The sequence below is a fragment of the Tupaia chinensis genome, unplaced genomic scaffold (genome assembly GCF_000334495.1).
Source record: "Tupaia chinensis unplaced genomic scaffold, TupChi_1.0 Scaffold144529_1, whole genome shotgun sequence".
Taxonomy (NCBI): Eukaryota; Metazoa; Chordata; class Mammalia; order Scandentia; family Tupaiidae; genus Tupaia; species Tupaia belangeri.
In genome coordinates, this window is record NW_006204388.1 from 2,079,413 (window position 1) to 2,093,898 (window position 14,486).

General features: G+C 34.4%; 1 protein-coding gene across 1 annotated transcript in view; it reads right to left on the reverse strand.

Annotated features, from left to right (window-relative positions):
* LRRC7 (leucine rich repeat containing 7) overlaps window positions 1-14,486 on the reverse strand; it is a 543,267-nt gene that overhangs the window by 452,873 nt on the left and 75,908 nt on the right. The window lies entirely within an intron of this gene.

Consider the following 14,486-nt stretch of genomic DNA (forward strand, 5'->3'; position numbering starts at 1 on the left):
CGTGGAAGTTCAACAATGCAACCATTACACCATCTGCTGGTCTCAAGGTAGAAGATTCTTGCATATTTTGTATTTTAGTATTATTTTATTTAATTTAAGACAAAAATAACTTTACCATTTATCTGAGTAGATACTTGTTTAAAATAATGTTAACATAACATTTTTATTAAAATAAAATTTGGATTTCATCTCTCATGCTTTAAACTTAGCAAAATTCTTGTACTAGTAATGGACCATATAAATAATTATTTTTTCATAAAAGCTTTAAAATGATAAATACATAAAATTGTATTCAACTAAATGAATTAATGAATTTCAATCTGTCGGGTCTGGACTCAAACCACAGTTGGCCATGCAGGAATCCAGGGCCTTAGCCCAAATGCCACCTGCTGGCCTCAAATATCTTAATGGTCATATGTGTGCTTATTTTTCAATTTAAAATTTGTCTTAATTTTTAAAAAACTTAATTTAGCTAACAAATCTTTTATTTATTTTCTTGTTCTCTTTGGCCCAAATAAGAGAACTAGAACAAACAGATTATTTTAGTTAAAGGCAGTAATAAGTATAAATAATTGAAATCATGCTAGTTATAATACCTATAGAGTTGTATAAATTTTAATAACACAAAAATTCAGTAACATATATATAGTGCTGATTGAATTTCTTATATTTTTATTTTTAAGTATTATTTAATTTTTTATTAGTAGTATTTTAATTTGCTATAGGGCATGTGTGCTCACCAGAGAGAGACAGAAAGAAAGAGGGAAAATGAGCAAGCAAGTCACCAGGTTCAGGACTCAAACTATAGTCAGCAATATAGGAGTCCAGGCTCCAACCACCACACCACCTGCTGACCTTATATATATATATTACTTTTTAGAGAGAGGTTTTTGCTATAGGGTATATGTGCTCATCAGAGGGACAGAGAGAGAGAAAGTGAGAAATCACCCCTGGGGAGATGGTTATGTTGCAATCCTTTCTCCTTCGTTCTCCTCTTGGGATTTTGGGCATTCACGCACACATGCCTAGTGTGAGTTTCAAGTCTCTGGGTCCAGGACTCGAACCATTGTTGGCCATGATGAATCCAGTGCCTTAACTATTATGCCATGCTAGTGCCTTTTCTTACATTTTAAAGCTAAAATTAAAAGGTTTCATTTCACCATATATTTCCATGAACACATATATATATATTTGTGTACATCTAAATACTCATAAAACAATTTTAAGATTGAGAAGTTGGGACCAGCAGATGGTGTAATGGTTACCTCACTGGACTCCCACACAGTTGATCATGGTTCAAGTCCTGGACCTGGCAGCTTAAAATTCATGCTAGGCACATGTGTGTATGTGCTCAAATTCCCAAGAGAAAAATGGAGGAGTAGAGACTGCGGCATGGCCATCCCATCTGGGTGGTGATTTCTTGCCTTCAGTTTCTCTGTCTCTCTCTGTCTCTCTTGTAAGCCAAGTGTCCTATAGCAAAAATCTCTCTCTCTCTAAAAAAAAAGATTAATTAAAAAGTTTATAATGAATAAAAATATAACAGATGACAAATTTGAAGATTCACTATGCATGTAAATGGTGTGAAGTAAGTAATTTTGGTTTTCTAGGTTTTCAGGGCTTATGGATAGTAAACTGGAAGAAATATATGTTATATTACCTTCAAAACTATTGGCAGTGTGGTCCCATTGTTAGTGGGATTTATTCTTAATTTAAAAAGCTTATAAATTGTTTACTGCAATTTATAACATGGAAGATACAAAGGAATTATTTTAGAATTTGGGTTTTATTTTTATAAAATGTCCAACTACTCAATCCAAATAAAAAATATTTCCTTTTTTCACCAAAAATATTATATTGCTCCTCTGAACTTTTTGGTTCCTGTATCATTTTGCCAAATAATTTCCTTATTTTTGAAAGAAAATAAGTTCCAAACAATCATTTTACTTACTGTATTTCTGAAATATTGTCTATAACTACTTCATAGATATTATGACTCATGTTAGTATTTTACTTCACTAACAATCCTTATTATTTGTCTTTTCTAAATTAAAGCCCCAACTTAAAATAATAAAACTATTAAGATTTCATTTAAACCAAGATTAGTTTTACTCCTTTATATTACAAATGAAAGGACTGAGCTTGAGATTACTTAACATTTTAATTAGCTCAAAGTTATAGTTAAATCCTTCATCAAGCTTAGAATTTATTTTAAAAATGACAAATCAAAAAAAGAAATTCAGTCCTCCTAAATTAATTACATACAAATAAAATGATATCTTTCTCAGGAATGTAATTATGTTCTATAAAAAGGGCAGCATACATTGACTTCAATAATGATTTTGTTTCTAGATTATTGGTTTGATTCTTTTCTTATTCCTCTGTGTGTGTGTTTATGTGTGACTTAGACAGGGTCTCGTTCTGTCAAGGTTCTTCTGCCTCATCCCCCTCAACAGCTGAGACTGAAGCATATGCCACCATGCCCCAGTTTGTAAGTTGGGCCAGGATTTGAACACGGGACTCCAGCGTGGCCTAAATCCGTTAAATCGCACCATCTCATGTGCACTCTCATAACCAAATCAAAATCCATTATTCTTACTAAACAGGAACAACCACAGTGCTCAATATCATACAAATCAAATAGTTCACACTATTTGTAAAGCATTCTTGGTCCCAAGGCAGTCATGAGTTATATCCCTAAAAACTGTGAGATATATAAATAGAAGATTTCAGTTTTTACCATTTTAATAATGTTCCAGAAGAATTAATTCTGTGGAAAAGACGCTAGGAAAAAAAAAATCTCCTTGAAGACAGTGAGAAGGGTATGACTGGTACTGTTAATAACACAGCAGTAAAATCCGAGAGTGCTGTTCCTGGATTGCTATCTTTCTGAAACCTCAAGCTGAAGACTTTCAGGAATTCTCCAGAAGCAGATAAACCTTGAAAGTATCATAAAGTATATGTCAAAGACCATCAGACAGAGATAAGAACTGTACAGATTAGACAGAGTCCACCAAATCCTTCAGATAAAGACAACGACAAGGGAACGCGTCTGGCACCAACGTAAGACAGTAAGACATGACACTCCACGACACTCCACAAGTGTGGAGTGTGTGTATGTGTGAGTTAGACAGGGTCTAAATCACATGGGGAGGTTCCCAGTTCATGCACAGAGACTTCGCGGAACACCAGGCACACATGTACCCATGACCATGATCGAAGCTGCCTGAGGCTGGAGGTGAATGGTGGCACCAAGACCTATTGGGGTGCTGTCTCTGTCTCTGTCTTTCCCTCTTTCTTTGTGTCTCTCTCCCACTCGAGGGGAAAAAAAGGCAACTGCATGTAGTAGACAGTGTTTAGCCAATACCAACACAACAAAATCTAAAATCACTGGCAGTGCAGCTTCATAATTTTGGTATTTATTTTTCTGGTTATTTTCTTTACATTTACTGTTTTTAATGATTGAAGACATTTTTCACTTGGTAACTATGACACCTGGAACATTCTGTCCTTAATATTTCTTTTTACATTCTCAGCTCTGATATAAATCAAACACTGGGCAAGAATTTACTCTCTTACTTGGCTAAAACATACAACCAATCCAATGGATTTGTTTCAATTTTTCTTTCACTTTGACTAAACTTCCTCTGATACCAGTATATAATAGAGAATGAGCTGGTCTCTAAATATCTGGACTAAATGTCTCAACAGAAAAACAGCGTAAGAGGCCAGAGAGCCAGAAATCTAAAAACCCTTTAGGAATGTACTTAAACAGGAAGCTTCTATATTATCTTCACAGATTCAACACTCAGGGTCCTTTCATTGGCAATTAGGTAGAAAAGTTTTAAGAAAAACAGAGTTTGGGGGGGAAAAAAGCTAAAAATACCTGTAGATGTTTCACTTTTATAAAAATAATAAGGAAACCACACTATTACACTCAATCTAAGCTCTTTTGCTTTAGGTGTATCTGATGATCTCTGTATTAAAATTTTCCCTACCTAGTACATGAAAATCCTTGATGAGTATGGTATGTCATCCAAATACTATTCAACAACACTATTTGGTCAATGTGGCTCAAACAAATAGTTGAGTAGCCTCTAATAACAATGGGTCATAAAAGCCCATTGGTTGCTATCTCTAATTTAGACAGAATCTGATACCTTATTTAATTAATTTAGACAGGATCTGTTATATTAAATTGCCTATCATCAGAATAAGCTTTAATATCCAAAATTGTTTGGACCATTAATTTTATTACTTTGAAAAAAAAAAAAAACAACCCTACAATTTAAGTAGTAGAAAAGTGGGTCTTGGTTGAGTTAAAAAATTATTTTTTAAGAATTATTTATTTAGATACTGGCAGATGGCATGGTGATTGACACCACAGGTCTCCCACATGGTCGACTGTGGTTCAAGTCTTGGACCTAGAGGCTTGTTTTCTCACTTTCCCTGTCTCTCTTACTCTGTCCCACTCTAGTCAAATTAAAATAAATAAATAAATAAATAAAGTTAAATAAAAAAATAATTCTTTTTTTAAAAAAGAATGATCTAATTTTATTCATTTTTTGTCATTCTTCAATTTGACCAGAGGGAGTCTGAGAGAGAGAGAGAAAGGGAGAAAGAGAAAGCAAGCCACCAGGTCCGGACTCAAACCACAGTCGGCCATGTGGAAGTCTAGTGCCCCAACAACTATGCCACTTGCTTGCCCTGAGTTAAAACACTTTAACCAGTAAAGCAAAATTTTGGATTAGATTGATTCTTCAGCCCAAGTTTTTTATTTCACATTGGGTAAGAGTCTTGTAAATTGAGTAGACACCTACCTGCTATAGTATGGTACAGTATAGAGACTAGTAAGATAACATGGCAATACACAAAACAATTTAACATCTAAGAGTTTCATAAAAATGGACAGGCAATGATTCAAAACAGAGCTGCTTTGAAAATAAAACTGAAATTTTGAGGTGGATCATGTGTTGTCTGAAGTAAAGAATGTGGCATTTCATTTAGAAAGGTCTCCATGGTTCTAGAAAATAGTAATGAACTAATTTCATAAAAGGAAAAATTAGTACAAATAAATAATTTCCCTAGTGTCTCCATGTTCTATGGGTTCTTAAGGCTGGGGTACTGTCTCTTAGCTTTACTTACGCATTCATGGTTCTTAACTTGGAAGTAGATTATAAATTCTGTTTATAATCGTTCTCTTACTGTATGTTTTGCAGAACAAATTTCATCTGCACAGTGATTATTTTTTCATCAAATGATCCAACAAATAATATTCCAACAAAAAGAATAAAAATAAATGCCACTTGTATAAATTGGAATGACTACCATCATAAACTACACATGACCACAAAACATCAACCAGAAGTACAGAACCAGATTAATTATTTATAGGTCATAATAACTTATTCAATTTCAGAGCTAGAAATGGCCAAAGAAAAGAGATAACGAATGAATGTACAGGCCATGTCTTGACTCTTTGTTAAAAACTAATAAGAGACAGATTACTTTCCTTGCTATATCTGAGTTAAGTAACTGAGTCAGTGCATACTAGAGCTCCTCTTATGTGAATACTGAGAACAGGTCTAATAAAGTTGACTGTTGTTCCAGGAGATATTTGCTTCTGAAAGATCATTCTGGGAAGTAAGCAAAAACTTCACTTGTTGAGACTACTATAATGTTTATCCAGTTTCAATTCACTGTGCCCTCCAAACTCAACCAATAGATGTCTTTCCTTGCAAAATATGCCTTAAAAATATTAGACTAGGCTCTTAAAGCTTGAAAATTCCTTGAAATTCTGGGATACTACTAAGATTCTTTCAAAAGGATGTTCTCTCCTACTGCACTAGGCTTAAAAACAATCAGCTCTGCTTCATCAACATGTCTCTGCTTATTTTCTAGAAACACTATGTCAGTTGGCATAATAAAATGATTCTATCTAATTAAGTATAAATTACAAATGCATGTACACACAGCATATATTAGCTATAGGGAGATAGATTACATAGATAAGAAAATCTCACAGAATAAATAACTACAAGTAGTCATGAAAGTGAAGAACAGCAAAGAGAACTAACAGGTCACTTTATAACACATGTCTGAGAAGCTTTATGTTTGAAATTTAAAACAAAGTAGCTTATTTAATGGTTAAAAAACTGCCATTTTTCCAAAACATGACCAAAGGAAATTCAAGTGATGAGATTAAATATCTTCCCTAAATCTTCACATTTAGTTGGTAACAAGGATGTGATAAGAAATCAGATCTACATTGCTACTCTCCTGACCAACTCTAAATGCTCAATTCTTTACTCAGAAATAATCACCTTGGGACTATAAACAATATTGTTATTTTATATTTGAAAATGCAAACAGAAGGGCAATTTTATGGGACATATAACAAATTGAAATTTATTCGAAGAATTAGAAAACCTGGATTTATTTAGAACTATTAGAAATATTTATTTAGTAATTTAAAATCTAATCGCAAAACACAAAAAAAGTCAAACCAACCAACACCATCACAAAACCTCCCACTAAACCTAGATGGTTTAGATAATCCACCTTACACAAAATACTTTAAAGAAAGGAAAGAGGAGAGAAAAATGAGGAGTGAAGGGGGAGGGAAGAAAGAGAGAGAGAGAGAATAGGAAAGAGAAAAGAGAAATAAAGAGGAGAGAAAGTTCTCTCAACTAGTACGAAGTCACTGTAACCTTTATATCAAGGAACAAACAAGGGCAATATAAGGGAATAAAATTAAAGCCTAATTTCATTCATAGATATAGTTGAAACATCATGAATAAAACATTAGCAAACTAAATCTTAATCAGACATAAATATTTATATCTCTTATGATCAATATAAATTTATTTCACAAACACATGGTTGGTTTAACTTTAGACTATTTTTGTAATTCTCTCAAAGAACATATTAAGGGAGAAATCAGATAACCATTTTAATACACACAGAAATATTTTAGAAATTTCAACTCTGAGATTTTCATTTGTCAGAAAACTAGGAATACTAAAATTGCTTTAACCTGAGAAAGGCATCTACCTAATATCACCAGCACATATCATACTTAACAGTCAATATCAGAAACATCTCCTTATAGCACCCAAATATATAAATATATCCACTGTTATAGTTACAATAGGTACTCCCAAAATTCATGTGTTGAGCTGCTGTAATGGGGTTAAGAGGATGAAAACTTGATCCCGTTATTGTCTTGAAGGGTGGGTCCTTAAGGAGGAGATTAGTGTGATTGAGTGGTTTGCATGGTTTCCCATGATTGAGTCCTGGTGGGTAGAAAAAAATTAAAGATAGGGCAGACGTAGGGCACATCGATAGAGACTATCCTCTACTCAGTTCAAAGTTCTGCTTCTTGTCATGTATGATGCCTTTGGAACTTTCCAACCACCAAAGTCATGAGTCAAAAAACCTCTATTTCCACAAATTACGCAGTCTTAAGTATTTCTGTTTAGCAGTGGACTGATGAACCAAGACAGAAATTGGCACAGACAAGCAGGGTTGCATTGCTCCAGATGTTTGAAAATGTGGAATTGGTTTGGGGACTGAGTAATGGTCAGAAGTTTAAAGGCTGTGAAGAAGTCTAGGAAAAACCTAGATTCTGGGGGAGAGTAGGAAAACAGTTTAGAAATAAATAAAGTGGAACATTTAAAAAGTTGATTAAATGGGGTGCAGGATACTGATGGAAATAGGGACAGTAAAAGCCATTCTGAGAATGTTTCAGAGGAAAATGAGGAATGTCTTATTGACAATTGGAGAAAAGGTCATCTGTGATTCTAATAAACTTATTTTTACAATATTTTACCCAGTTTTAAATATTTTTGTTTAGCAATGCAATAATGGACTAAAACATCTTCTATCAACAGTTGTACTGAACATTCTACAAAACTCCTGACCTGCCATAATAAGAAAATAAATGAATGAAAGATGTTAGGTGTTATCTAAATAACCACAGCCTAATTTCCTAATAATTCCTAACTACAGAATTTATCTGGTGTGTGTGTGTGTGCGTGTGTATGTGTGTGTGTAAAATCCTCTAGCTCTATAGTGAAGTTAGATGTCACTCCATGACCTAAATATAATATTGTCTAAAATTTAACTAGACTTTCTCCTCTCTTTTTGCTTGACAGATCTTAACAGAAGATATCATCATATAGAAGGAATACAAAAGTTGGATCCTAGATTTAGATTTGAACAGTACTGAACAGAAGCACATTTGTGGTTGCATGACCTGCAGACAGGAATCTAGCCATACCTTTTTCAAAAAAATATGCAACTCTATACTTACCCTAGGTACAGGATATACTGAGTAAAGGCACAGTGGGTTACTTTTAAATTAAGAAATTCAACATTAATTCATTCATTCAACCATTCAACACATATGCCCGAAATGAAGCTCATGTTACATAATATTTTAAATATCAACCTAAAAAGATGAATTACTGGGAACCAGCAGTTAGCGTAATGGCTATGTTGCTGGACTCCCACGCAGTCGACCGCGGTTCGTGTCCCAGACCCGGTGGCTTAAAACTCACACCAGGCACGTGTGCGTGCGTGCCCAAGATCCCGAGAGGAGAATGGAGGAGAAGGGATTGCAGCGTGACCATCCCCCCTGGGGGGTGCTTTCTTGCTTTCTGTCTCTATGTCTCTCTCTGTCTGTCTGGCGAGCGCACGCGGCCTACAGTGAAAATCTCTCCAAAAAAAAAAAAATCATTCTGGATGTATATGCATGCATGTTCAAAACTGTAAGACAACCATCATTCAGTTCTCAGAGGATAGATTTTCATGTTTAGTATTATTTCTTATAAAATGGAAGAGAAGAGATTGTGCCATGGTCATCTGTTTTAGGGGTGATTTCTCATTTCTCCTCTCCCTCTCTTTGTCTCTCTCTGGGGTAAAAACCCTCCCAAAAAAAAAAAAAAAGATGAATTACTCTTATTAAGGGACGTTATTTCAATCTACTGGCTAATATTTGCATAGTTTGTGGTTAAGAATTGATAGACATTGTGCTCAGGTTTACCAATTCAATGCTTTCTATTAAATTATTTCATGTTATTCATGTAACTAATATTGACTCCCCCACTCCCCAAGGGTTCATCTGCTCACCAAAGAGAGATGGACCAAAAGAGAGAGGGAGAAAGTACCCCAATAAGGTATGGTCACATCACAATCCCTTATCTATTTCCCCATCCTTTGGGGGCTTGGGACACACACATGCATGCACCTACCATGCCCACTGGTACAAGGATTTGAACCATAAGTTCAGCCAATGTGTGATCCAGCTCCCTTAACTAGTTGGCCAGGGTTAGCATATTGTTTTTAAAACAGGCATGAATAGTATGTGATATATACCTTGTTTTGATATTTTTAATTACTTAATAATTTCATAGGTACCGAGGGCATATCGGTAACTTGTATGTACACAATATCAACCTTTTTTCCTGTGAAAAAACATTACTCATTTGTTTTAGATTGTTATTATTTTCAAAATGCAGACATGAAAAAGATCACCTTAAAATGTGGCTTGTAAAATGAATTCCCATAGATAAAAATTCTAGCTATTTTCATTACATAAACATTTTGGAGAGAGAAACAATGAAAAAATTTAGTCATTGTTTTTCATGTTTTTGAAAAAAATATAAAGTTGCATTTCTTTATTACCCATACCATTTTTGCTTATTACCTCTGATTTCTACTTTGTGGATCGATTATCTACCTAATTTTGATGTTTAGAAAAATTACTTTACCCTATTGAATTCAATGCACCAGAATGATTACTGCCATCATAGATATTATTAAAAAGTCATTATAATATCATTTTTTTCTTTTCATCTTTTAATAATGAAGTATTAATCACACTTACTAAGCTTAACACAAACACTGAAGTGATTTTAAAAACCCGAATGTCACAGATTTCCTGCTCCCTACTCCTCAGATTTCTTCTTCAGTTGGATTTTCTTTGCATTTATTCAATTTGCAGCCAAGTCCAACTATAAGACTAGAACCACTAGCCTCCTGTGACCATCCTTAAGCTTAACAACCATGACCTACCATGTTCCCAGAGGCTTAGATGCCAGCAGCTATATTGTACCATTTCCAAAGTGCCCTATGAAAAGCAGTCACAGGAATTGTGGCCATATAATCAGAAAGTGAGGAATGAAAGGGTAATTTGGATTCTATAACTATGAAGAGGCTATTGTAATTCTTAGTTAGGTGGGCAAGAATGTGTCTCCTCTTAATCCTTCAGTCAGAAAACAAAAGATATAGTTTCAATAGAACTGCAATTTAGTGTACATAGCAATGTTCTTCCAGAAGCAGGAAGTTTGTGGTTTTGTTTTGTTTTGTTTTTGTTTTTGGATTCAGAGCATAGATGAATACTACAGCAGAATAGCCGGGCTACAGGGTGAGACAAGTTTTTGTTTGTTTGTTTGTTTTGTTTTTTAAATCTCTTTGCAACATCATAAAATATCTGAAGACTTTCAGACTGCACAATGAGTATGTAATGTATCTAAGGTTTTCAAAACTAACATTAATCTAGATGACAAGATACCTTGTTAGTTAAGCAGGCTATATATAGTAAGACTACTAAAGTATACATCGTGGCTCTTTCACTTTTCACCCCTGTGATTTTAGCAAATCACTTTAATCTTGGAGTGTCTGTTTCCATATCTGCTATATTAGTGTATTATTACTCCACCTCATTGTACTACTATAATAATTTAATGTGTTAATATGTAAAAAGTATTTAAACTAGTACAGGGCATATTTAAGAACCTCTAAATGTTAATTAATCTGAGATTTAATTCATTTTAAATTAAATATTGTCTAGAACATTGAAGCCAAAAGTAGTGTTGATTTACTAGACGCATGTCAGACTCCTTACTTTATGGAAACTTTATAAAGTAATCATGTAAGACAAAATAGCAATCATATATCATTCCATGAAAAAATACCCCAAGTTTTCAGAGTTATAAATTGTGAAGACTCCATTTCTTTGCATTAAAATTGTAGAGTGGAAGTACAAAGTCAAAGAAAAATAAAACTTGCAAGTGTTTTGGAAATTATAGACATACTCTACTAAATTCCTGGGACAGAGAGAAAATAAAAATCGTTATTTAGAAACTATTTACCCAAACTATGGCCTTGAACTTATATATTTATTCATTAATCCTGTATATGGTCCCCATTCTAGTCACTTAGATCGTAATGATGAGCAAGGCCAATGCACAAATGCTAGGACAGGACAGCTGGGGAAGGAACGGAGGCACTTAGCTAACTCAGTCCGTCAAGAAACTAATCAGTTTTCAAATAACCAAAAGTGATGAAAAGAAGAACAAAATATGGAGTACATACAACAGTGATTTCAGGGTACAGAAAGAAGAAAAAGAACTAGAAAAAGATAAAATAGCTTCTTGAAAAATAAAATCAGTGAGGTGAAATGTATATATGTAATTACATAAAAGAGTAATGAACAGTGTGCAAAATTAAGAATGAGTGACATTGCACATTTTAAATAGTATTAAGGGATTACTTGGCACTGAGATAATTATAAATTCATCAAATATTTTAGGCCATATAAGTCTCCCCAGGTGCTAGGCTAGGTATTGGGCATAGAAGTGAGCAAAACTGTGTCCTATCCTCACAGAGCTCCCAGTGTGGCATGGGAGCTACGAAAACTCTCCAAGGAAGAGCAGTATAAAGTGCTAGGTGCTAGAAGCATAGAAGGAAGCATTTGTGCTATTGGCACACTTGAGTGGCCATTCACCAGGGGAAGGAGTGACTGGGTCTTGGTCAGAGGGAATAATTGTCTCCTAGGTTAGAAAACATTTTATTAGATCATCTAAAAGTAGAGACTAGCTGATGCAGAGAGAAGAAAAATATTAACACAGAATAATAAGCTGCAGACCAGCCAGGTGGCATGGTGGGTAAGGCAGTTGGAGCCCACATGGTTGACTGCATGGTTTGAGTCCTAGATCTGGAAGCTTGAAAAACATGCCAGGTGTGTGTGTGTGTGTGTGTGTGTACGCACATGCATGCCTCCAATTCCAAGAGAATTAATAGGGGAGTATTTGGAGTGATTTGAGTAGGAAACAGATATTGCAAAACTCTGAGGGATCTCAACCATTAAAATATTTGAATTTAGAGGGTATAAAGACTGAGAGGTAGTCAGAAAAGAAGAAGCAAAATGAGTAGGATATGTTATCATGTATAGTAACAGAGAATTTCATAAATGATTTGGATACTGTGGCCTTTAATAGCCTTGGCAACAGGAAAGTCAGTATAGTGATGAAAATAGAAATCCTTATTGCAGCGCCTTACAGAATAATGGAGTTTTAAGAAGTATTACCAGTCAATGTACATTACTTTCTCAAATTTAGGGCTTTTAGGGCCAGCCTAAAAGTTAAGTACCGCACAGAAGAGTACAGGTCATAAATCCTCCACTAAGGTTTTTAAAAATGCTGGGCACACATGTGCCCAGGATCCTGATGCAATGGAAAACTAGAGCACAAAGGAGTTTGCAGCATGACAAGGTCCTGTTGGGAGGTTCTCTCTCTCTCTCTCTTTCTCTATCTCAGGAAAATAAATACACAATCTTAAAAACATTATTAAAGGATATTGTGGACCACTTTATGTTCCTACATTTGAAGTTGAAATAAAAGGCAAAGTCTAAGTAAAATGCAGCCTAATAAAAATGACATGATGGAAAATAAAACTAGAATATTTCTATATTTGATTTCGAATTGAGCTTCCACACAAACAAAATGCCTTGCTTACATGGTTTTACAATAAATTTTACTAATCATTTCAGAAAAAGTTAATACTAAGCTTACACAAACTTGTGGAAAATATTACAGTAGGAAAACTTTTTGGGAGTAGCAGTTGGCACAATAGCTATATCACTGGACTTCCATGTAGTCAATTACAGTTCAATTCCTGGACCCAGTGGCTTGAACTCACGCTGGGCACGTGTGCATGTGTGCCCATAATCCCAGGAGGAGACTGGAGAAGAAATTGCAGCGTGGCCATCCCCCTGAGAAGTGATTTCTTGCTTTCTGTCTCTCTCTCTCTCTCTCTGTCTTTCTGGTGAGTGCACACACTCTATAGCAAAAAACCTCTCCCAAAAGAAAAAAAAAAGAAAGAAAGAAAAAGAAAAACTTTTCAGCTCAATATATAAAGCCAGTTTAATCCTGATATGAAAATAGTAGAAGAAAATAATACTGAGCCTAAACTCACTCATGAATATAAATACAAGGGGTTATAAACAAACAAACAAATAAACAAATCTAGGCAAAGTGAATTTTAAGCAATATATAAAAAAGAAACTATAACATGATTGAGTTGGGCTTGTTATAGAAGTGAAAGGTTGGTTTATATTTTGAAAAATAAACCAACGTAATTTACTACATTGAATAAATAAGCAAACAATTAGAAAATTATAATACTTTTATCAGAAAAGTATATGGTCCAGTTGCTGTTTCACTGCAGTAATGTGAATGCCCTGCAGTGCTGGAAACCATATGGTGACCACAGCTGGGATCCTGAGCTGTCCTGAAATACATGCTTAGTGTGTGGGCCCCCGGGATGCTGGGTGGTGGAGGACAGCAGAAAGAGGACCAAGGGGACCACACAGCACAAGACTCTGTTCAGAGTGCTTACTTTCTTCCTCTCCTTATTTTCTCATCTATGCACATACACCTTCCACCATAAAAAGAAAAGCAAAAGGTAGATGAAATCATGAAGAAAATAATAAGGTAGAAATAACAAAGAACTTATTTAATCTGTTAATGAATATCTACAAAATACATATATTAAACATCATATGTAATAGTGGCATGTTGATATTGTATTCTGGTTCTGAAAACTAGACAGAGTTGCCTGCTGTCATTGCTTATATTTCGTATTGAACTGTAAATACAGTAAGGTAAGAAGAAACACAATGTGTGAAAATAGCAAAGAAAATGATACTAAGGTAGGTGATACAAATGTATCTGTGTGAAGATGATACAAAGGTAGATGATACAAATGTATATATGTAGAAAAATCCTCTCCAAATTAGCAAATAAACGATTATAATTAACAAGAGAGTTTAATGAAATGGTTGGATATAAGATTATTATTTTTCTTTCAAGTTATACAATTTTATGATGCTGGTCTAGTAACAATGAAACTCTTCATATAACAATAACCACTTAACAATCTCTAAAAAGTAAATATTTCACAGATAGAAATATATATAAAACATGAATTACCACATCCAAAGACATGTTGTTTGCAGGTTAATTTCTTGTTACAAAAAGTTTCTTTTAGTTAATATGTATCTGGGCACTTCCTGTGATCCAGGAACTATAATAGATACAAAAGAGCATAAAATGTGGTCCCTGTCATTACTAGCTTATATCCTTAGAAGATCCACAAAGACTTCAAGTAAAGGCAACTATGTACCACTACCATCCTCTTCCCTG